This window comes from Macrobrachium rosenbergii, chromosome 51 (assembly GCF_040412425.1).
Source record: "Macrobrachium rosenbergii isolate ZJJX-2024 chromosome 51, ASM4041242v1, whole genome shotgun sequence".
NCBI lineage: Eukaryota > Metazoa > Arthropoda > Malacostraca > Decapoda > Palaemonidae > Macrobrachium > Macrobrachium rosenbergii.
The window spans coordinates 45,006,509-45,031,118 of record NC_089791.1 but is presented as its reverse complement, the minus strand read 5'-3'; the positions used below and the strand labels follow the sequence as shown (position 1 = coordinate 45,031,118).

The 24,610-nt window shown below is 41.6% G+C and overlaps 1 long non-coding RNA gene across 1 annotated transcript in view; it reads right to left on the bottom strand.

Moving 5' to 3' along the window:
* Positions 1 to 21,716, bottom strand: part of LOC136833355 (uncharacterized) — a 31,371-nt gene extending 9,655 nt beyond the window's left edge. Inside the window, exon 1 of the long non-coding RNA XR_010851447.1 lies at positions 21,579 to 21,716. This is a non-coding gene — a long non-coding RNA (uncharacterized lncRNA). The remainder of the gene's footprint in view (positions 1 to 21,578) is intronic.
* Between the last annotated feature and the right edge of the window lie 2,894 nt (positions 21,717 to 24,610).

Genomic DNA, 24,610 nt, shown 5'->3' with positions numbered 1-24,610 from the left:
TTTTTGATTTTTTTTTTTTTGTATGTCAGGAAGGAGTACACTAGTTAAAGTCTTTTTTTTTTTTTTTTTTTTTTTTTACTTGCAGTTTGCTGAGTGTGTCAGAGTAGTGTGGCTTGCTTCCCTTCAACACAATGTGTAAAGGCTCGAGAAGTTAGGATACTTCCTTAGCAGAAGCTTGTTGGAAGTAGTTATCTACTGACGGGAACTGAGGTGAAAAGTCTGTGCTGGAGTTGTTGTTGGGCTACCTTGTTGCTGTAGCGCCTGACGAAACAGTAAGGTGCAGAAGTTGATGCAGTGGATTTACTTCTGAGGATTAGGGAGCCTGAGGCCGGTGGGCATAATAATCAGTGTTTGCAGTGTAAGAGAACTTCCCAGGAAGGAGGAAAGTTAGATGTGCATAATCTACTTTGTTCCAAATAAATTGCAGTTGATTTGATCATAAACCATCTACTGTAATTTGGACTCTATTTGCAATGGTCATGTACTTCTTTATGAAGCTATTGCATTTATGTAATTTTGCAGTGTTTAAATGAACTGTTGAGTTTTTTCGTGGTTTTGAGCCCAATGTGTTTTTGTCAGAGTAGTAAAATGAAGAGTGACTTGTGGAAAAGGACAAATTGTTGTAGAGATGTGTGTCATTATTTTTACACCAGACTACCAATTTAATATCTTTTGTATATACACTGTTTGGTTGGTACCTTATGCAGTTGAAGTATTTGGCTGTTTTTTGTAGTATTAAGGTGGAATACAGGATAAGTTCTGATGAACTATAGTACAGTATTAAGTTAGGTTAAGTTAGGTATAGTTCTGTTTTGAGGTCTCAGACCACTGTAATATTAAGGTTCAGAAATTAGGTTAAGGAAAGTCAGAGTTTCATTTAATAACCTTCAGATCTGTTCCCATCATCCTGCACCAATTGTGTCAAATAAAAAGCCCCTACAGCGGTATTTTTCACGGAGAAATGTTCACTAATTACTGTATTTTCATGTCATTTTCATGACTAAATGCACTTTTTGTGATAAAACTATTAAATACAGTATTCAGAGGGTTTTAAGTATTCGTGGATTTTAGCTATTTCCAGGGCAGGGGGTGGTGTGGTACGCATCCCTTGCAAATACTGTATACAAACCTGAAGTCCTTTACACTAGGAATTACTTACAGCAGAGCTGCAAACGGCGGTTGAACTTTCAAACAAGGTGATCAGGCAGTTAACTACAGTCCGGTAGGCAGGAGTCCCGCCAGCCCGGACATAAACATTCCAATTTGGCTTTCGGACCAGGTGTCAGGTTGAGGAGTGGTATAAGGTGGGCATAAAAATGTAATGTAAAAGACTTCAGGTTTATTGCAGTTAGGAAAAATACAATTTACTTTAAAGGCATGGTTTTGTTCCTACAATATACAAACCATTGGTCTTCCACATTAGGAAGACTCACTGGTTGGAGGGGAGGGAATCTGAGTGAGGTCTCTTGAAATGACTGATTTACCACACCTGGGATTTCTCTTCTTGGTCGATAGATCAAGGAAGAGAAACCTGCCTCTGACAAATTGATTGGGGTGTAGTACCGCAAGATCGTCACACTTCTGGGTCTTTTTCACGAGGGAGGAAATGTAACCTCAAACAAAAATAGGCTAGGATGAACCGAGTCGGAGACATTAAGGCACATACAAGTATCATGTTTGTCTTATTGTAAAGGTCTCCTTCCTCCCCTTGCTAGAGGAAGAAGAGAGTTTGCTTCTACAATCCTGGAAGGAAAAATAGAACGGAAGTAAATGTATAGACTTACCTGCATCGACCGCCAGTTCCAATATGTAAAAGCTCGAGTCCACTCCCTGTCTGAAGGAAGAGAGGAAGGATGAGAAGGAAGGAGAAGGAGAGGCCAGTCACTTCCGCAGTCATTCTCACATCCAAAACCGAACATCTTAAGCAAGATGCAACCCTGTCCTGTTAGAGGAGACGGGTAAGCTACACAACTTGTTGAGCAGCCACCACAGGTCCCAAGGAAAGAAGTGTCCAGGACTTGTGGGCAATGTCTGAAGAAGATAAAAGAGGTGAAAGTGGTCTGTCAGGACCACACCCCTACTTTCAGTACCTGAAGAACCGACAGGTTCTCGTAAGCTCTTGGGTGGAAGTGCAGTGTTGTCTTCACCAGCAGCAGTGTGTGCTCTCCTGATCGTCTCATGAAGCCAGAAAGAAATTGTGTTCTTGGAAGAGCCAGTGCTAACGAAGTCGTCGACACTCAGGCTGGAGATGACAAGTCCACTTCAGATAGCGCCACAGCACTCTAACCAGACAAAGCAGCATCTCGGCTGGGTCATTATCTACAATGTCCTCTAGGGAGGGGATCGTGAAGGACTCAAACCTAGCATCAGGGACCGATGGGTCCTGAGCCTTCACTACAAAATCTGGTATGAAATTGAGCGTAAATGATCCCCATCCCCTCGAGTGTTTAACATTGAAGGAAAGTCCATGCAGTTCTCCTGCTCTCTTCTACGCCAATGCCAGGGCAAGCAGGAAGACGGTCTTGAGGTCAGGTGTAAGGACTGGGGTATGGTGACATACTGGCTGGGTGTTTACTGGTTTATTAGTTGTTCCTTACTGGAGATAAAATGTACAGAATCTTCGATGTTATTGACGCATCGGCGAAAATATGGCGTCTACACACACAGACAGGTAAAACAAGAGATAAAGGTTCAGACATCTGTGACTGTCGGCGAGACAAACGGATAGCGATATCCCAAGACATGATTAACATACAGTAATGAAACTTACATCAGTGGAAAGGCCAGGAAATTCTACATATGGCCAATTGCTTGAGATTCAAAGACAGATTAATGTATACAATGCAGTAGCATAATAAATGTGAAATGGAGAGACGTTTGGCGTCTTCACAAGCAGAAACACACATACAGTTTGATACAGATTTGTTGGAACATTATGAGTACATGATTAGAATGCCTGCATAGCAATGCAAGTAGTGGTGATTGTACATACATTAAGACAACAATGGCAGGAGAACAGACGGAAATATTGTATGGTTGAAATCGCGTTCCTGAGAAAAAGCGAGGCGGCTCTGTTTTGTCCTGTCGGCTCCGATGATGACGACTGACGAACACACGAACACACGTGTTTGGAAGAAACTGGCGTCCGGGCTCTTAACTACTCCCCCCCAAGGCGTGTGTAATGTTTGATTGTTTGGAAGAGACAGCTTTGGGGCGACGGGCTCTTACAATGTTCCCCAAGCGAGGCATCGATGCGGGAAACTGTCTTGGCGACAATTGTAGTTGGCTCGAAGGGCTTGGGCTAGGGGCGGGTAGGAGGCTGAAGGGCGGCACTGGCAGCAGGGCTCGAGGAGGACGGGAAGCGGGTAGAAAGGATGGCGTCGGATGATCCTTGGTGGCGGCTCGAGGGCTGAAGGATGATGCGGCTGATCCTTGGTAGCCAGCTCGGAGGGGAGGCAGCAGGCTGAAGGATGACGTGGCTGGTCCTTCGTTGGTCAGCTCGTCCGGTACGAGTCTTGGGGGCGGCTTCAGGTTTTTCTGGAGGAGGCATCCAGGGCTCTGGTGGTGGAGTGGGTCATCTCGGGAGGTCGGACTTCTGGTGGTGGAATGGTCTGTCGGCGCGTGTGGAAGTCATCTTGGAGTCAGCCGGGTCCTTGGGTCACTCCGGGGTCACCAGTGTAAGATTGGGGTAAGGGTGACATACTGGCTGGGTGTTTACTGGTTTATTGGTTGTTCCTTACTGAGATAAATGTACAGAATCTTCGATGTTATTGGCGCATGCGAGAAGCGGTAATCGCAAGCGTCTACACTAGACAGGTAAAACAGAAATAAAGGTTCAGACATCTGTGATTGTCGGCAGACAAACAGATGGCAATATCAGAAGACATGAATTAACATACAGTGATGAAACATACATCAGTGGAAGGCCAGGAAATTCTACATATGGCCAATTTGCTTGAGATTCAAGACAGATTAATGGATACAATGCGGTAACATAATAAATGTGAAATGGAGAGACATTTGGCGTCTTCACAAACAAATACACATACAGTTTGATACAGAAGATTCGTTGGAACATTATGAGTACATGATTAGAATACTTGCATGGCAATGCAAGTAGTGGTGATTATACATACTTTAAGACAGCAATGGTTGGGAGAACAGACGGGAAATATTGTATGGTTGAAATGCGTTCTGTAAAAAGAAAACGAGACGCTCCTGTTTTGTCCTGTCGGCTCCGATGATCACGATTGACGAACACACGAACACACACGTGTTTGGAAGAGGAAGCGTCGGGCTCTTACAAGATCCCTGTCTGACGACTCTTGTAAAGGCTCGTATGGTGCACGAGTCAGGCTCCTCAAAACGAGAGTCACATCCCACGCAGGGGACCTGAAGTCCCTGGGTGGGCAAGACCTTTTGAAGTTCTGATCAGTAGCGAAATCTCGAAAGAGGAGGATATGTCTACATCTTTCAGCAACAAGACTAGATTGGGTGTGGCCCTATAGCCTTTAACGGCTGAAAAGGAGAGAAGCTTCTTTTGGCAAAGGAAGATGAGGAATTCCATGACCTGCTTAATAGTAGCTCTGACCAGGGAGAGACCCTGTCTACATCAACCACAGAAGACAGCCCACTATCTCTGGTACAGCAGCTGCAGAGGACTGTCTGAGGTATCCAGCCATCTGTTGCTGCGCTGCACGAAAAGCCTCTCACTCACAAGAGATGCTGGATAAATGCCAGAAGTGAAGACACAAGGACTGCACTGCCTGGTGGTACTGCTCTACGTGGGGTTGACACAGAAGGTTGGGCCAGGGAGGAATCTCTCTCAGTGCCTTGGAGAGCAAAGCTAGCAAGTCGGGATACTAAATGGCAACAGGAGCCACAAGAATCATCCTCAGATTCAGGGTGATCAACACTTGGATGATTGCCCTGCAAATCAGACAAAACGGAGGGAAGGCGTAGACATCGAGATTGTCCCATGGGTGCTGAAAAGCGTCCTTTGCAGCAGCCCATGGGTCCAGCACTACCAAACAGAGACCTGAAGTTTTCTGTTGTGCCTGGTGGTGAACAGACCTAAGACTGGATGCCCCCACAGATCGAACGGCCTCTCTGTGATGTCCGTGTGAAGGGACCACTCCGTCCCTATCACTTGATTCTGGCAGCTGAGCTTGTCTGCCACTACATTCAATTTGCCTTGAATGTATCTGGCTGACAGCTCTACCAAGTGAGCCACCACCCACTCATGCACCTGCATAAGTCAACAGCCCCCAGCGCACATGCCTTGAAGTTCGTGGCTTCCCTGCAGCGCCTTCAGGAGGCCAGGCCTTCGTTGAGATGGAAAGGATGGCCATATGCAGAAAGGCTCTGACCCGTGGACCTCCCCTTCACATGGTGCAAGCGGACAGGCACCTGGAGGCCCTGTGGCGACTACAGGTGGCTCAACATACAGGGCCCAACCACTACCCCTGCCAAACTTATGCAGGACCTAACGGCCCCTCCTTCACGGGGTCAAATATTCTCAAAGTTGGATCTTTTAAAATCATATTTTCAGGTACCAGTAGCTTTTTCAGAAGACATCCCCAAAAACCGCCATCATCACGCCCTGGGTCCTGCTTCTTCACCTTCTCCATCTTCGGCCTGGCCTGGGAACAGGCGCGACCTTCAGAGTTGATGGACAGCATCCTGGGGACCTGGACTTCTCGTCTGCTATATCGCGATATCTAATCTTTTCCAGATCCCAGAGGAACACTTACAACACATCCGGAAGGTCCTGCGGCGCCTGCCAGAAAGTGGCCTCGTCGTCAGGTTATTAAGTGCACCTTCGGCGTTGAGAAGGTGGAATTCCTGGGCCACGAGGTATCCCCAGGGGGCATCCACCCAATGTCGTCAAGGTTGAGGCTGTCAAGAAGTTCCCCACCCCTACCTCCATCAGGGCCGTACATGAATTCCTTGGAATGGTCAACTACTACTACTACTACAACTACTACAGAAGATTCACGCCATGGATCGAGCACACCATGGCCGCCCCTGACGGAGGTCCTCAAGGGTCGTCCCAAGTCCTTAGTGTGGGACACCAACCATCAGAAGGCCTTCCTCCTGACGAAGGCCGCCCTCGCCAAGGCAACATCTTTGGCCCACCAGGACCCCAACACTCCCCTCCAGCTGATGGCGGACGCCAGCAACGTAAGCCTGCAAGAAACCATCCTGGAAGGAGTCATCGGGACCCTTCCCCTTTTATCGCCCATCTTCAGCAGGAGACTCAGCCCCACCGAGTCCCACTACAGCATCTTCGACCGGGAACTCTTCGCAGTATACCAGGCGGTACGGCACTTCAAGTTCCTCCTGGAGGGGATGCGCTTCACGATTTGGACTGACCACCAGCCGCTGGTCCATGCCTTCACGAAGCTAGGAGATGCATGGTCCTCTAGGCAGCAGCAGCACCTCGCGGCCATCAAGGAGTTCACCTGCACCATCAAATACCTCCCCGGCAGGAAGAACCCAGTAGCTGATGCCCTCTCGAGGATCGAGATCAAAGCAGTGCAGCTCGGGATCAACTACGAGGACCTCGCCCACGAACAGGCCGCCGACCAGGAGACCCCCCCTTACCACAGTGGAAGGACGTGCCCCTCGGCTCAGGGGGGTCAACACTGCTGAGCTACGTTAGCACTGGACACCCCCAGCCCCTGGTGCCCGTCTCCAGATGTCAGCTGGTCTTCGACGTCATCCACGGCCTATCCCACCCCTCTGGGAGGACAACGCCCAGGCTACTGAAGGAGAAGTTTGTCTGGCACAGCATACAGAAGAACATGACGGCCTGGGCAAGGCAATGTATGCAGTGTCAGGCCAGCAAAGTAGGACGGCACACCGAATCTGGGGTGGGCGAGTTTCCCCAGCCAAAGAGACGCTTCGGGCACATCCACGTTGACATAGTGGGCCCTCTTCCCCCATCAGGAGGAGCCAGATACTTTCTAACAGTCGTCGACTGCTCCACCAAGTGGCCCAAAGCTACGCCCATGGAAGAAGCCACCTCCAGTGTGTGCGGAAGCCCTCCTCTCCAGCTGGATCAGCCGGTTCGGTGTCCCGGACCACACAGCAACAGACAGAGGACCCGCTCTCCTGTCCGAGCTGTGGACTGCCCTGGCATGCCTAATGGGGGCCACTCATCACAGCACCACCGCCTACAACTCCGCAGCCAACAGAATGGTGGAAAGGTTGCACAGGTCTCTAAAGGCGTCCCTCATGGATTGTTGCTCCTCCGAGAATTGGAAATACCAGCTGCCCTGGGTCCTCCTCGGATTAAGAACTCCCCCTGAGCCAATGGCGACCCCTCCTCAGTAGAAAGTCTACGGGGAGACCCTGGTAGTCCTGGGGGAACTCGTCATAGAAGACAGGGACAACATAGCAACGCAGAGGCTCTGTGACAGGGTTGGGAAGTTCGCCCCCTGCCTGAGGACATTCACCGACAGGATGTCCCCCTTCATGCCTACCGGGCTGTCCTCCGCCACCCACGTCTTTGTCAAGGACGATGCTGTGCGCTCACCCTTAACTAGACCCTACAGAGGACCTTTCCTTGTACTGGAAAGGAACAAAAAGGCATTCCGGGTAGCCGTACATGGGTGGGAAGACTGGATATCTGTAGACCGCCTCAAGCCCGCATTCCTGGAGGAGGACGTTGGAGGCGGTTCCCAAAGCTTCCCGCTGGGTATAGCAACCCCTCGGACAGCCCCATGTGAAGGAAAACGGTGTGGGCGTCCCCAGAAAACCCAGAAAACAGGCAAGAAGGCACCCCAACACACTGCTCCAGAGGGCGCCAGGGAAGGCAACTACCCCCTCCAGTTGACATCGAGAGAGCGGGGGGTCCCTCCGTCACCCCAGTAGATACCTGCTTTGATCAGACGTTACCTACGTCTTGGGGGGGGGGGAGTATTGTAAAGTCCCCGCTCAACGCGTTCTCTGTAGTGAACATCCCGTTTTCTGCGGTGCCTTCACATTCGACCTGGAGTCGCCCGAACACATATTACCATAATTGTAAATTGTATATTTTATTGTCTTTTCAAATGATCATGCATTATGTACATGTAATGGAGTTTTCACACTATGTATCAGACATCCGCATCCCGCTTTATAAGCAACTCGCTTCATCAATAATGTAGCAGTGCTTGTCTTCCTGCTCATTATTTCGCACCTCTCTCACAACATCCCTTTTAGTGGATATGAAGTAGACACTGTCACTGAAACGGTTTTGCTGAACCCAGAAGGATCAGGGACACCAATTTCAGCTACATAAGGGAGAAACTTTCCAGAATGAAATCTATCCCCCATGCAGCTATCAGATGCTGAAGAGGATCTTTCCCCCAAAAAGGGATACAAACTAGGATCCACCTAACCCCAACTGAAATGACTACAATCTCGGAGGGGTACAGTAATTCGCCCAGGGCTTCTGCCCCTTGGTTAACAGGCAGTTACACCTCATTTGTTGAAGCTCAGTCAGATTGCGCACGCTCCCCCAAAAAGGGATACACAGTTTGTGACATTTGATCAATTCCATAAGGAAGTTATGACTAACATCAAAGATGTCCTTGCCACAAAATGACAATATATAAGGGACATGATACATAATTCCAAAAAGGAAATTAGGTCAGTTCTGTACATCCCAAAGTGTAAGAATACTTCACCCTGTAACCAAAAAGTGAAAGTGGATACAAATTCTCCCAAAACAGGGTTTGATGTTAGAATTCCGACTACAAACAACAAAACGGCAAGCCTGGACTACAAAACTTCAGATCAAAAGATACTAGGGGTTCCAATATTCACCCCTGATGATACTGATAATCCAAAGTGCATTTTCTCTCTCAATGGTATCTAATTAATGAGAGAAAAACCATGATCGAAGCTGAACATGTAGAATTTAGAGACAGGGCAGCAACCCCTAATACAGACTGGCGCCTTCAACAAACACTGAGAAACCACTAAATGAAATGGTTCCCCTACCTGTGTCTATGGCATTAAAAGCTATTGAAGACACCCTTTACCATGTCAACGGAAAATGGACCTCCACTGCTATTTTGGATAAGACCAAAATTGCCTGCCGAGTAGCCCCAGCCCTTCTGTCCCTTCACTTTTAAAATAATCATGCGAAGGGCGAAGGCAGATTTTCTGAATTTTGTAGTGACCAGAGAATGAGAGACAAATAGCAGAATTACAGCCATTTGCCACAGTCATCCCAGTCTCAAATAATTCCACCAAGGAATGGGCAATGCTTCAACTCCCTTTTCAAAGGAAAAAGCTCCCTCTAGATACAATATTGCTACTCAACAGTTTGGGACCCCTATGAGAAGAATCTCAGAGGGGACAACTTCAGCAGAATTTCATGCTAGGATCTGCCTCCTTAGTATTATAACCTTTACCACCTTGCTGGAGTTGCCACCAAAAGGGTTCCGAAAATTCCAGAACAATTTTTGCTGTTGTGGCCAAAAGTCTTATGAGAACCCTATGGGAAGCACTCTGTGACTTTCTAGACTGATGCATAAAAGTGCAAAATGAAACACTGAAGAGCTCCAACAGGTCACTCCCCAATGTGACTTCATTATTCTGTAAGGACCTGTTTGCGGAGTCTGTTGTGGCTCAACTTAACAAGCAAGCCCGCCAACAGAATTGTACGGTGTATGCTCTCCTTGGACAAGGGGAATTCAATAAAAAAAAAAAATTTCCCTTTACCCAAACCAAAAAAGGCTCACTATGACCAAAAATCATATAAGCCTTCAGTCAACCCAGAAAGTTTTCCTCAAAGACAGGTACATGGTCAGAGGGGACAACTCCCTACAAAGGGACAACAACAGCAAGGACATCTTTTCACAGGGTCCAAAGACACTCCTACAGGGGAAAAGGAAAAGCAACGCCTGGAATGCCTATCAAGGGCAAAGGCAGAGGAAGAGTCAGATCCCAATAGGAATGTCGGGGGTCAGCTTCGACGACACCACAGGCAATGAAAGTCTTCCCCTTTGGGGGGACAGCATCATTTTCAATGGGCTGGGGTGGAAATGGTCTCATTCCCTCCTCCTTTAAAGAGATTCCTCCAAAAACCAGATCCCTCTCTGGAAGATTACATGCAGAAGGCCCTGTTAAAGGGAGCAACAGAGAAACATGGTATATTTGCCACCAAGCATGTCTAAAGGATTCCTCCAAAAAGAGTGATCCCCGACCTATCAACATTGAACAAGCACATTGTTTGCCAAAAGTCGAATGACTACCACTGCCAAAGTATGTTCAATCATTCCACAAGGGACCCAGACAGCTTCTATAGATCTGAAAGATGCATACTGGCACGTACCTATTGCCGTTCCCTTCTGCCCCTTCCTACGGTTCTGGATAGGGAAGGGCAAGTACAGGTTCAAAGTCATACCCTTTGGGCTAAACATTGCCCCAAGAATTTTTTACAAAATTAGCAATGGTAGTTGTTCAAGAACTCAGACAAGAAGAAATACAACTAATAGCCTACCTAAACAACTGGTCAATCTGGGGACCCACAAGAAAAGTGTTTGAGGAATCTATGAGCAGTGGTCAACACACTCCAGTCGAAAGGTTTTCTAATAAATTGGAAAAAAACCCGCCTCACACCCAGCAGACATTTTCAGTGTCTGGGACTGTGTTAGGATAATCTTCACAGCCAGTTGTCTCTTCCCAACAATACTCAAAACAAAATAAGGAAAGACCTCAAAATGTTCCTCGCACAGCCCTAAGTTTCCAAACAGCAATTAGAATGTAAAATGGGCCTGCTGCAGTTCACATCAGTAACAGATCCAATATTCAGATTGCAACTACAAAATGTGAACAAATTCTGGCTTTTGCATGCAAGAAAAAAAATGCGAGATCAACCTCATCAAAAGAATAAAAAAAGTTGGGGAGATACTTCGACCTTGCGCTAGGAGTCTCTGGCAAAACAGGTCACCCTGACTCCTCCGTCTGTATGAGTGACAATACATACAGATGCCTCACTGACAGGTTGGGGAGTACACTGGGAGGATCGTCAGGTGGCAGGGAGGTGGTCAGCTACTCTGAGGAATGGTTATATCAATTTCCTGGAGCTGATGGCTGTCTTTTTTTGTCTCTCAAAACTCAAACCTTCAAAAGACACACACATTTTGTTGGTGCTACACAACATGACTGCAATGTCCTGCATCAGGAAGTCAGGATCACGTTCACTTCCTCTCAATATGGTAATGCTAGCCATCCTTCGGATGGCACTAGCAAGGAAGTGGCACTTGTCTGCAATTCACTTCACAGCATCTCTCAATGTAACAGCAGACTCTCTATCAAGGAAAACGACAGCCTCAACAAAGTGGATGTTGGACAACCACTCTTCTCAAACAATAGCCAGCTTGCTTCCAAAACTGGAAGTCGACCTGTTTGCCACATACTAAAATCACAAACTTCTAGTGTACGTGTCTTCGAACTTGGACAATCAAGCAGCAGCAAGAGATGCCTTCCTACAGGACTGGAACAAATGGAAGAAAATATACCTTTTTCCTTCACTGCCCCAGTTTTCAAAGGTTTTGGGCAAGCTTCTAACCCTCAAAGGAACAGCTTACTTAACAGGCCCAAATTGGCCAGACAGGCATTGGTTCCTATTACTCCAACAACAGGTGAAGAGATCAATTCCACTACCATCTGCTGCTCTATCACAGAAAGTAGGCGGGAAAGTCGTCTACACATCCTCCTTTCTGAGCCGAGACCTTCATATGCGGATTTTTTAAATACTGTCTACTGTGAAAATTACTCATCCAACGTTGCTATTACTCATCCAACGTTGCTAAGTACCTAGTGCAAAAACTACGGACATCATCTATCTGACAATACCAGTCCGTATAGAAGATATGGTTAGATTATATCCATGCTGAGAGCCCAGTTGAGATCTCTATGGAAACGCTTTTAAATTTTCTCATGGCATACAAGGCAGTATTAACGGAGCTCTTACTTTATGGATTTGGTATTGACTCTAGTATAGAAATGGTCACTTCCCTTCTCTGGTCTTTTGCACTACAAAGACCTGCTCTGGAAAGGCTTCCAATTATTTGGTCTTTGAATAAGGTGCTTAGACCTCTGTCAACCCCTCAAATCAGCAGACCCAATACAACCACAACTCACATGCTGCAAAAGGCGATCTTCTTGATTGCTCTAGCATTAGGAGCTTGTATTAGTGAACTGGGTTCTCTTAGATTTGGACAATACATCACGCACACAGCAGACAATTGGTTATTTTTGTCCCCTGGCCCATCATTCCTGGCCAAGAATGAGAATCCCTCAAGACGGAAACCTCCTATTTTGATAAAGAAAACTCAATTTAGCAAACAAGACATTATGCCCAGTTCAAGCACTTAAGGTTTACCTAGGGGTCACAGCAAACATCCCAGAGGGTCCGATTTTCCCACACCCTAGCACAAACAAACCACTCGCTCTACAAGGGCTGAGAATCATTTTTGTGTCCCTCATTAAAAAGGCAAAGCCACACTCCTTTCCTTGGTCACATGATATTAGGAAAGTAAGTACGCCATTGACCCTCTTCAGAAATGTCTCTTTCGAACAAGTCTCCGAATGTACAGGGTGGTCATCAAATACAGTATTCTTAAAACAATACTGTATTGCCACGAGCTCGGACAAATTCAACTACACTGTATCAGTAGGTGGTATGGTTAGTCCTGAGCCCATAGGCGCTACAGCAGAAAACCAGGGGTCTTCCTGACAGGTGGCTATGCTAACTATTGCTAGGGGAAGGTGTGACAATACTGCAACCAAACCCAGCATGCTTAGGTAAGACACTGTAGAACTATATCCTAAAACATAAGTTCTTGTTTAGTTTTTTGTTCTTTGTTACCAACCTAATGGGTATTTATGGCTTGACCTGGGACCAGACATGTTTTTTCTTTGTGTTGTTGGGATTAAAATTTGAAAGCTTAAGCCACTTTGTCACCTGTCAATTTCTTTTTAAAGCTCCTTGAGGACGAAACAAGAGACTACGCTATCAAAAAACAGGTTTTGACATAGGAAAAACCTATTCTTGGTAGTCGCTGTTGAGTCTTCAAAGCCCACCCACTTCCCCGACAAAAAGGTATGGGATTTGGGCAGGGGATCATCCTGCATTGGCCAATGGAAAGTAATGGCTTCATTGGTCTCTTGCTAGTCTGTTTGTCGACAACATGGCAGCCTGCACACGCGCTATAACCACTTCCTCTCCTAGCAGGTTTGACGAAGGAATAACCTGGGTACAGCTTCGCTGTAAGATAAGGGAAACAGCCCTCTTATCTTTGAGTCCATTACATACTCCGTCATGTATTATAGTGTTTATCATTATGATACAATACCTGGCCAAGAAACCAACTAAAAGAGAATTCTTTGATGTTAGTTTGGTCACCATGGGGCTCTGACAGACCCGTGGAAGGTAACTCTTTGAGGACACAACATTGATTACCAAAAATAGGTTTTTCCTGTGACAAAACCTGTTTTATAATGATACCTGGCATAATACCACATCAAAAATAAATCATACAGGCTTTTCAAGAAACTGATAAATCCATTGCACAGTACAGGTATATCCAAAACCATGCGTGACAATGAACATTTTCCTAGGAATAAAAATAAACTTGTAGCTCCTAAATAGAGCCTCACATTGCAACATTTTCAGAAATCAAAGACAGCTATGAAATTAGCGGCACTATTAACAGTTTATCAAAGTTAAACAACGAGATGCAAACTGCAGTGAATTTCTCACGATAAAACAAAATTAAAGAACGCTGGAAACTTAAAAAAAATATTCCGATATAATTAAAACACTGTATATATATATATATATATATATATATATATATATATATATATATATATATATATATACAGGTAGTCCCTAGTTTCTGACGGGGTCCAACATGACGTTTGATTTCGACACTTTTTCAAATATATTCATCAGAAATTAATTCCTGGTTTACAACGCATGTTCCGGGGTTACGGTGCATCATACGCCAATCCGACGGAAGAAACATGGCTCCAAAATGGCAAAATAAAAATTTGGAGGTTTTTTTATGAAAAACTCAATAAAAATGCAGTTTACACCATTTCCAATACACCCAAAGTATTAACAGTAAGGTTTTCTTACGATATTTGACGATTTTCGACGATTTTTCGGTTTACGACATGGCATAAAAACGGAATCCTGTCGTGAATGAAAGGACTCTTTATATATATATATATATATATATATATATATATATATATATATATATATATATATATATATATATATATATATATATATATATATATATATATATATGTATGTATGTATATACAGTAAAACCCTGTATTCACAGGGGATGTGTACCACACTCCACCCCATGAACAGCTAAAACCTGCGAATACTTAGAACCCTTCTAAAAACACTTAGAACTGCCTATTTTGATAGTTCAAACACACAGTATTCTCTATACATACACGGTATAGTAATTATTATCAGCTAATTCTGGAGGTTCATGAAGTGACTTATGATAATTCAATACTGTACAAAGAGAAATTGAGTAACAAACAAGAATTAGCTTAGCCTACAATATGGTATATCGTATACATATACGGTAGCCTAGCCTACATTATACTGTACTCTGTATTCACATATCGTATTATACAAACATCAACATAACGAATATGCATCTTTTCCATGGGTCTTTTAAAATGTTATGCCTTAATTCACTGTATCCAATAATATTGCATATTTTCTTATATTGCTTTTGTATTATAAATTGTGATCATAGCGATCAATGTTTTGGTATGAAAATTGGTTACATGGTAAGTTTATTTTGCTCTATTTAACTTGGTTCAGAGTGCTTTTCTTGCTTCTAGTTAGTGTAAATGAATCTCTAGATACTTTATTTATATGGAGCAAGGTTATTTTTCATTATACAAAGTGTTTTTAAGACGAAATACAACTTAAATATGTCTCGTTGTGAAGTTAACTTAGCAATTTTTTTTTGTTAATGGATGACGTTGGCCATTTGGGGGCATTTGTTTTGTGTAAGAAAATCAAGATTCCGTTCGTTATTTTCACTTGATTTCATCATAATATGAGATTTACGTATTTACCGTTTACTAGCGTAAAAATAGCAGTAATGTGTTCTTTCATGCCCAGTAGTTTTGATTAAAGTACTTTCTCTCCAATTTTAATTATGGCCGAGTTTCACCCATGTTGCTGATGCACGATAATTTATTGTCATTAACAGCTTGAACATTGTTTTTTCAGCTTCAACTACAACTTGCAGCTTAAATTTAGCAGTATATTTCCTTGCCGATCTTTTACTCATACCAAATAAGGGTATAAAAATATATCAGCCCTATTTTACGTAACTTCATTTGTACTATAACTACGTTAACTGTTTATTTCCGTACGATGGTTGAAATACAAGCAAAACAGTTGTTGTTATCCGATTCGGTGATAAGCAAAACAAGTTTCTCAGTCGGTTGTTTATGGCTGTACGCATGTGCGCAAGAGTATAACGTTACTAACAATACTTTTATCATTCTCTTTTACTTTTTTAACTAGAAGATGGGATAAAGATATGGAGGAAAAGAAGTTGGTCTATTGTAATTTGGTCTCTCTCACTGCCTGATTGCACGCTGCTGCCTGCACCCGCACGAAATTTTAAAATATTTTATAAATATTGTCGGATCGGTATTATTGCTTACCCCACTGCAAAATCGAATTATCGCAAGGTGAATTATAGTAACTTGAGCACTACCTGAGTATTTCAATAATTTTATCACAAAAAGTGCATTTAGTCATGAAAATCAGGTGAAAATACAGTAATTAGTGCATATTTCTCAGTGAAAAATACCGTGAATGGGCCAATTTTCACCGAATAATGTGTATATAGGTTCCATAGAAATCACATAAAATAGGTAAGTCCACGAATTGTGAGACCGTGAATATGAGGGTTTGCTGTGTATATATATATATATATATATATATATATATATATATATATATATATATATATATATATATATATATATATATATAGGGTTTATATATATATATATATATATTTATATATATATATATATATATATATATATATATATATATATATATATATATATATATATATATATATATATATATATATATATATATATATATATATATATATATATATATTATATATATATATATATATATATACACAGGTAAATATGATGCACTAAATCAGGAAAAACTATCTCATTTAAAATTGCAAATACACATTTTACTGAATAATCATAATTCTGACTGCATTAATTGTTTTACATTAGTATATTACTAAAACCTTAAGTGGTTTTCTTACACTAGACTTACAAACAAAAGACAAAACTGATTTTAGAGTCACAAAGTGAAAAGTGTACCTTAGTTTTACCAGACCACTGAGCTAATTAACAGCTCTCTCACAGCTAGCCGAAGGATTAGACTTATTTAACGTGGCTAGAACCAAGTGGTTATAGCAGCGGGACAACTTATTGTGGAATCGAACCACATCATCGCGAGAAATGAATTTCTATCACCTGCAATAAATTTCTCTAACTCTTAATTAATACGGCCGGAGAGTCGAACTCAGGCTTAGCGAGTGCTAGGCCACAACTCTGCCGACTCACCCAACGAAGAGCTTAGAATCACACGAAATCTGAATTTTAATCTATTAGCAAATTGCTGATAAAACAATTTTGTGAAAAAAAAAAAAAAAAAAAAAAAAAAAAAAAAAGACCCTCATATAATATGCAATATTACATAGATAAGTGAAAATCAGAATGAAAACAACTTAGAATACAAACACACAAAAGAAATCTTTTGATTTACGACCAATCTCTTAAGACACAGTCCATTAGAATGTTTTCAGCATCTTTTTTCATCTTGCCACTATACTTTGGACCAAGTAACCAGTAAATGGTTGATTTATTCTCATGAACTAACATCACAAATCAGCATAATCTGATTCTCACTTACACATAAACTGTGTAACAAAACATAATATGTACTTGTGATTGTACACAAATGTGAAAACTCATATTTGTTGCTTGGTACATGTTTGGTGGCCTGATGCTAATGACAATTCAAGGACAATAATTCATGAATGGCTCCAGTAAGTGTAAACAAATTGGTTGCCTAAGCATTATCAAATGGCAGTTATTATACGACTTACAAACAGATCAGCAGTTGCTACAAGCTAGCAATTCCCCTCCTCAAGGTGGAAACCATGTCAATCAGCAACAAGATAAACCAGGGTAGCTAATGTTAAAATTATATATAAATTATATAATGTTCAGAATTCTACTGACCTTGTACCCAAACAGCAATAACCCTAAACAGATTTCATGTTTCTAACTAGCCTATGCCATGACAGTAACAATTCTTTTACGAAATGCAATCCATTCAAACATCAAAATAAGAACAATGTTTGAAGCTATCCTTCAAGAGGTTAATATGTTATCATTTTACACATCCTTTATCAATGGTAGGAAACTTAAATGTCCAGTATTTTACTTGGTATTTTAATTAAAATCATCACTTAGTGGTCAACTTCAGAGTAAATGATAAAATATTCAAGTAACAATAAAATATGCTCTGTATTTTCTAAAAACCAGTTCTTGTATATAGCAGTGATGTCAGACAGTTCACCATAAAAAAACTCTAAAAATACACAGTGCCTTTAAAAAACACTTTTATGATTTCATTCTGGTTTCTTAAGAGGATTACAAGAACTCCCTACACTCCCAATGACTCCTCTGCACTGACTAGCATCCAGGAGAGGTGGAAGTAAGGGTGCAGGATCATGAGAAGAAACCCAGGCTTGAGCAGACTTAATATCTAGAGAAGGCAAAGGACAAGACACAAGGGGTAGAGAAAGGTGTACATCCTTAGCACTTCCATCAAGATTCTCCTCTAACCCTTTTTTTAATCCTCCATGTAACATGTGAAGAAGGAGTCCACAAGTCGAGCATGAGTAAGTGCAGATCATGATCAAAAGGGCTGCCTATGGTGAGGCTGGTGAGCAACACGGTACATCTTTGCACCTCCGTGGCAAACCTAGCAACTAACTAACAGCTTCTCTATGAGTTTCAATCCAACAGAATGGGACAGAAAACCAGATTTTCTTCTACAGGAGGAAGGAACACAAACAGGAAGTCCCAAAGGATAAACATAACAAGACGACCAACGTTACTCCCCCTCTCCAGCAATCTAAGTTCAAATATGATGTAGAAAGCAGGAAGCACAGAGATAATAACTAGTTCACATGAACATATTGGCAATAAAGGCAAGCTACTACTAGGGAACCAAGATAAAATTACTATCACTGTTAATCTCCACTGCATATTGAATGACTGCTGAACACAACAACTGTTAAACAATATGTCAAGTTTCACAACACAGTTGAAAACTACCACCTCACAAAAAAAATAACTGGCCTCTTGATCTAACAGCTATAGAAAAGGTGATGGGTTACCAACAGGTGACTGGGCAGTGGCCTGCCACTCTCCTACCTACCACCAATTACCCAACTTGTTACCAAGCTTCAGTGACTGTTTCCAGTTTGTAACATGAATACGCTATTTAAAGGGTAAAGGTTTGTATTTCATTGAAAGTAACAATGCTAAGATAGCCTACATGGCATAATAAGAGTACAAGGACCAAAAAGCTTACCAGTTAGCATACTGTATAGGCTACAGTATTAACGTTCATTTCAAACAATAAGACCTACTTTATGTTCACCCCATAGGACAGGTTGGGAATTCAGATATGAGTTTCCCTTTCATAGGCTCCAATGCCCATGGTGCTAGGGGAAGGACATAGCTCCTTGTGAAACAAGGCCTCCTATACTATATTTGAGGGGACAGTACTCACTGACTGATTGGGACATGGCATCATGGGTTAGGTTAAGTTAGGGAAGGTAAAGTTAGGTACAGCCTTGTATTTTGTTTTTGTATCCCCTCATCCAGAGACCTTTACTTCCACTGTAGTCCTCCAAAACTGAACATCTGAATATGGGTTTTCCAATATTTTTTTATGTAGCCTAATTTATTGAATTTTCATCATTAATGTTGAAAACTACATTTTTTCATTCATGACTATACTTTGCAACAAATTTGAGTTGTTCAGAACTCCAAAACTGCTTACTTAAATTGCATCAAAAACCTTGAATAAACATTTCGTTGTCAGCCCAATGATATATACTGTAATTTTTTGCCAACACAGTACTCAGCATCAGAAATGGCTGAACAATCGTCATTTTTAATCTATTCCATAGAAAATAAAGGGAACAAGTGATTAATATCACACATTTACTGATACTACAAAGAACTCCATCATCCAAGTTCATTGTTGTTGTTATTTTCAAGGTGTTCTGTAAGTTCTTCAACACTATTTGAGAGTAGCCTAGGCTAGTAGCCACTTGGAGTGCATGCACTATGCACAAGCTCTCGTCTGAATTGTTGAGCTTTATTGTTTACCTTTTATGAGGTAATTACCTACCATTTTCAAACAATGAAAACTCCATTAATTTTTATGCTCAAGTACCAATATCTTTTCAGACTTCAAACGGTTTAACTGATGCTGCCTTGTGTGTAAAAAGTGCTAGAGATCATAAAAAGGGATATTTCATATGCCAAACTGAATAAGTAAAAAGGCTCCATCCAACTGAAGTCTCTCTGCCATGAAGTCAGTAACCAGAAATAGGATGGAAGGAAAACAGCCTTCTTTCTGTAAACTCCCAACCTTAAAGTAAGAACCGTACAGGGGAGGTGAAGGGTAGCCCCCTTAGTAATTAGGATGCAGTGTGCAAGGTTAGGTTGAGAATAATTTCTGTATTTCACTCTAATGATTTAGGGTGCTTTAAGTCAGGTAAGAATGGTGGGGCAACTTAATTTAGATTAGATTAAGTTAAGAAAAGGTATATTTGGTCAAATTGTACACTACTACCATGCCCCTCTAGTTTGGTAACCAGTGTACCAGTTTAAGTGCAAAATGGGAGCCATGTTTAGTACCAGCCCCACTGAGATAAGCATAAAAACATAAACATAAGATGGTAAATATCATAGGCTTATACATAAAAAAAAGGACAAACAAAAGCACAAACAAAAGCACAAACAAAATGAGGTAAATATTTCAGTAAGAGACTGGAAGAAATTAGACCGTGGTAGTATGCAGTTTTACCATTTGTTCATGAAGTAAAATATTAGCATTTTACTGTAAAAGTTACAGCCTCCAGATCATGTTGGGGGTGTCAACCACCAATCATGTGAAGACCCAGCACCCTAGGTTAGTTTAGTCAGTTTTCATTAATATTTTTGGATAATACTGGTCATGGTAATTCTAAGCCGGCTGTCACTTGATGAAGCTAGACTGTGGCAATTGGCGTTTTTCTATGTTATTTTACTTGCTTTACAAAATTTAAAGTAATATTTTATTAAGCCCGGTTGTAACTAAACTGTGGTTGACCTTTGAAGACTACACGACATGAATTACCTAACGCAGGGTCAGTCTAAGCCGGCCATTCGTGGCAAGCCCGCCCCCCACCTCCATAGCTAATGGCAAAATTGTAACCAGTAACCACCTCTGGGGTGCGTTGTATGTTGGTATTTTAGGTGTTTACTGGTTACGCAATTTTGCCATTATTAGCTATGGAGGGTGGGGGCTTGCCGCGGAATGCTGGCTTAGACCTACCCTGCGTTAGGCAATTCAAGTTGCTTAGTCTTCAAGGTCAATGACAGCAGTTACAGCATTACGACAAAATATTACTTTAAAATTCTTGTAAAACAAGTAAAATAACAAAAAAACGTCAGTATTGCCATAGTCTAGCTCACCGCGGACAGCCGGCTTAGAATTACCCTGGTCATAAACATATATATAGGCCTAATCCATGTATTTTGTTTAAACTACTTATGTGGTGGTTCATAAACTTAAGCATTTGTAGGCCTCTTGATCAAATTTAATTATTTTTGGCTTGAAAATGTTTTCTTTGTTTAAATGTGTGCTTTGAACTTTTTTGACGTTCGTTTCTTTTGCAAATGACCTAACCAACCACACAATATCAAGCACTAGGGTAGAGACCTAGTACCTTAGGTTAGGTCAGGTCAGGTGTGGTTGGTTAGGTTAGGTGAGGTCAAGTCAGGTGTTGATGGTTAGGCAACTTGCAAATGAAACAGACATCCGAAACATTCAAAGCACACATAAAAGAATGAAAAATTATATTTTCATGTCAAAGATATGTGGATTTGATAAACAGACTTATCGTAGGGCCTAAACGGTTTAAATTTTATGAACCAACAAAATACGAGATGATCGTTTGAAGTAAAATTTAACCCTATTACTTGGCTGGACAACCAAGTATCATACTCTTATCATTACAAATTAACCAGAATTGTATAGGGTGCTCAGAGAAGTAAAAAAGGTGGGAGGGCGAATGAAAACATCTTTTGGTGTTTATCAGCCTTTACCAGCAAAGCCTAGGAATATGTCAAATTTATAATCACCTAATTTAGCCTACAACCTATTTAAAGTTGTCATAACTTACAATTTTCGCGGAATGAAAGTTTATTGACGAATTATATGACTGTACAGCACATAACACAAACCTTTACGGGTTTGCAAACCATTTACAAGACCACGTGGCTACAATACCACGCGATGCAGAGAGAAGCGCGATGTTAATAATCGAAATCAACATTGTTGCCAGACACTACAGGTGTAGACACCTTTCCCTGTTAAGTTTTGAGGGAGTCGAAACCGTAACTGCATACGATGATTTCAAATTTACGATTTTATTTAGAGATCCCCATAATGATGACAGCGAGTTTAGGAGAGAAAAATAGTGGAAATACTTCAGTTTCTTAATACATCGAGATACCGGATGTTGTTACATTTGGATTTTTGCAATAATGAGCATAACGTTGTTGAAGAGATGAAGTTGCTAATAAATAATGTGTTTCCTGTGTGTCTGAACTAGTAAAGTTTAGGATTTCTTTTCTGAGAGAGAAAAAAGCAGGAGAGGAACACAGTATTCAGGAACAAAATCATAGTCAATGACATGAGTAGCGATCTTCAGACGCAGCATTCGACGTCAAGCAGCCATGTTTAAACTCCTGTTTCAGCACGATACTATACTGTGCTTCCCCCCCAACTTAATCATTAATGAGAAAATGTCATTTGATTACAAGTAATTTATTCATTACCGTACAATATATTCATCTGGTGTCTATTGTAGTTGAAGTAAAGAATTTTGTATTCTAATCTGTATATATCTCAAATGTGGAAACATTAGATCTCTAATTAATATCGCCCCTCTATGAAGTAAGGTAATTAGTGTCATATATATTAGTTGTTAGAATTATAAAAAAAAAGGTAGAGATATTCTGGATTGTCTTGGTGGTTATTCAGGACTGTACCATATATACATACAACAGAAATGCGGATAAACTAATTGTGCACTATTGTTGAACTGGAGACTTAGAGATCCTGCACTCTTAGAAGGGACGAAAAGAAGAGAACCACCAAAGAGGCAAGAGATAGAGAAATGTGTTTATAAAACCTAGAACGCATGATTATCATAGGCAAAAAGTTAGCGAAGTGAGTTCGGCTGTAAGTTGTACATGTTTTTGAAAATTTGATTGGCAGTGACAATGTTAAAGACTACCTGAAGGCTTCTACGGTGAGGAGCTTGTCAACAGTGTTATTGAATTCCTTGAGATAAATTAAGGGTGTTATGAACAGTTTTGTTGGAGAAGTGATCACCAGGTTCCGTTCTTTCCTAGGTTTGAGAGGAATGATCGATGTTTTCGCCAAGTTGAAGACGAGTAGATTAAATCTTATACAACAAACATTGCGCTAACCCTCCAGTACCGATGGCACGTTTTATTATGAGGAAATTCTTTTCTGTTTTCACTGTAATCCTGGAAAGTACGAAGTTCAGCATTATAAATGAGACTGACGTATAAGTAAAAAAATGCTGGCACAAAGAGATCATGAGAGAGGTAGGCTACTGTTTGTTGTTAAAAAGCTAAATCATGGGTTTTCTTTTCCAATTACTTTGTTCATAGATTACAATGTTTTCCTCTTCCATCTTTTTAACTTCCATTTTTGTCCTTATTTCCGATGTTTGCTTAGCATCTAGTATTTATTTTGTTCTTTAATTTCAGATTTGTCTTAAGTTTCGCTTTTTCCTTCCAGAGTCTGTAAATGTAAATGTAGAATAATATAATCTTCACAACAGGTTTACGAACATACTGTACACCGCTGACTGAGCCGCAATAAACAAATGTTGCTGGTAATACTGAGTAAAATCGGGAGACTATATATACTTTATCTTTCAATAGTAGAATTAATTGATCAAACAGTTTCACAACTTTAAGAGAAATGCGATGTCTGTGAATCAGATTGTAAAGCAATACTTTGAGCTGTTTAGGATCGAATTACGTAAAGAAATAGAATAGCCTATTTCCAGATTTCCGCCTAAAGCAATGCTTGAATAAAATTTATTTCATACACACAAAAAAAAAAAAAAACACGTGCGCCCGCGCACACACACACACAAATGTATTTCATATCAGAATGTACACTATAAAATAAAAGGGTAACTCCTCTTTCTTTAGACCAGACATGACACAGAATTTGTCAAATTTCTGGAATGGACTTTTTTTTATCAATTACCAACATGAGTGCCACTTTTTTCTTTTTTGCGGATGATATGGGCAGCCCATATCTATTCTAGGCTTAAAACAGACGAGAAAAAGAAGGGACCGATTGACTTGGGAACACGGAAGTGAGGGGAAGGAGTAAAAAAAAGTGTACCTTAGTTTAACCAGACCACTGAGCTTGATTAACAGCTCTCCTAGGGCTGGCCCGAAGGATTAGACTTATTTTCCGTGGCTAAGAACCAATTGGTTACCTAGCAACGGGACCTACAGCTTATTGTGGAATCCGAACCACATTATACCGAGAAATGAATTTCTATCACCAGAAATAAATTCCTCTAATTCTTCATTGGCCGGTCGGAGAAGCGAACTCGGGCCTAGCAGAGTGCTAGCCGAAAACTCTACCGACTCGTCCAACGAGGAACTAGGGGAGGGGAGAGATTCAGACCAAACATTAGATCAAACAAAAATAGTCACCAAACGATATAGTCCGGGAGTTGCTAATTTCCATGGAGCTGTGTCCTCTCCTTTAGCTCAGGTGAAGGGCACACCTTATGGAGAAAGGATACAGTATCTAAAATGAGCTTTGTGGTGTGACCGGTAGCATTTTAGGCTACCAAGCGAGGGACGCCTGGACGGATAAATGGGCTATCTCTGGAGAAATATAAGGGATAAGGGTTAGCAACCTCACTCCAATAAACTTCCCTTGGGACATATTATATGTATATATAGACATATATATATATATTAAAAGTCCTCCTGGGGCTCTGTAGGCTCATAGGGCAGGCGCTGATCTCCTGTTTCTTAGGCCGACAGCCAGGGGAGGGACAGGTCCCAATGCCTATGACGCGTGGCCAGTGTATCGTTAGGCCCACTGTTCGTTAAACTCCCCAGCCCGAGGGCTGATACCTATTCT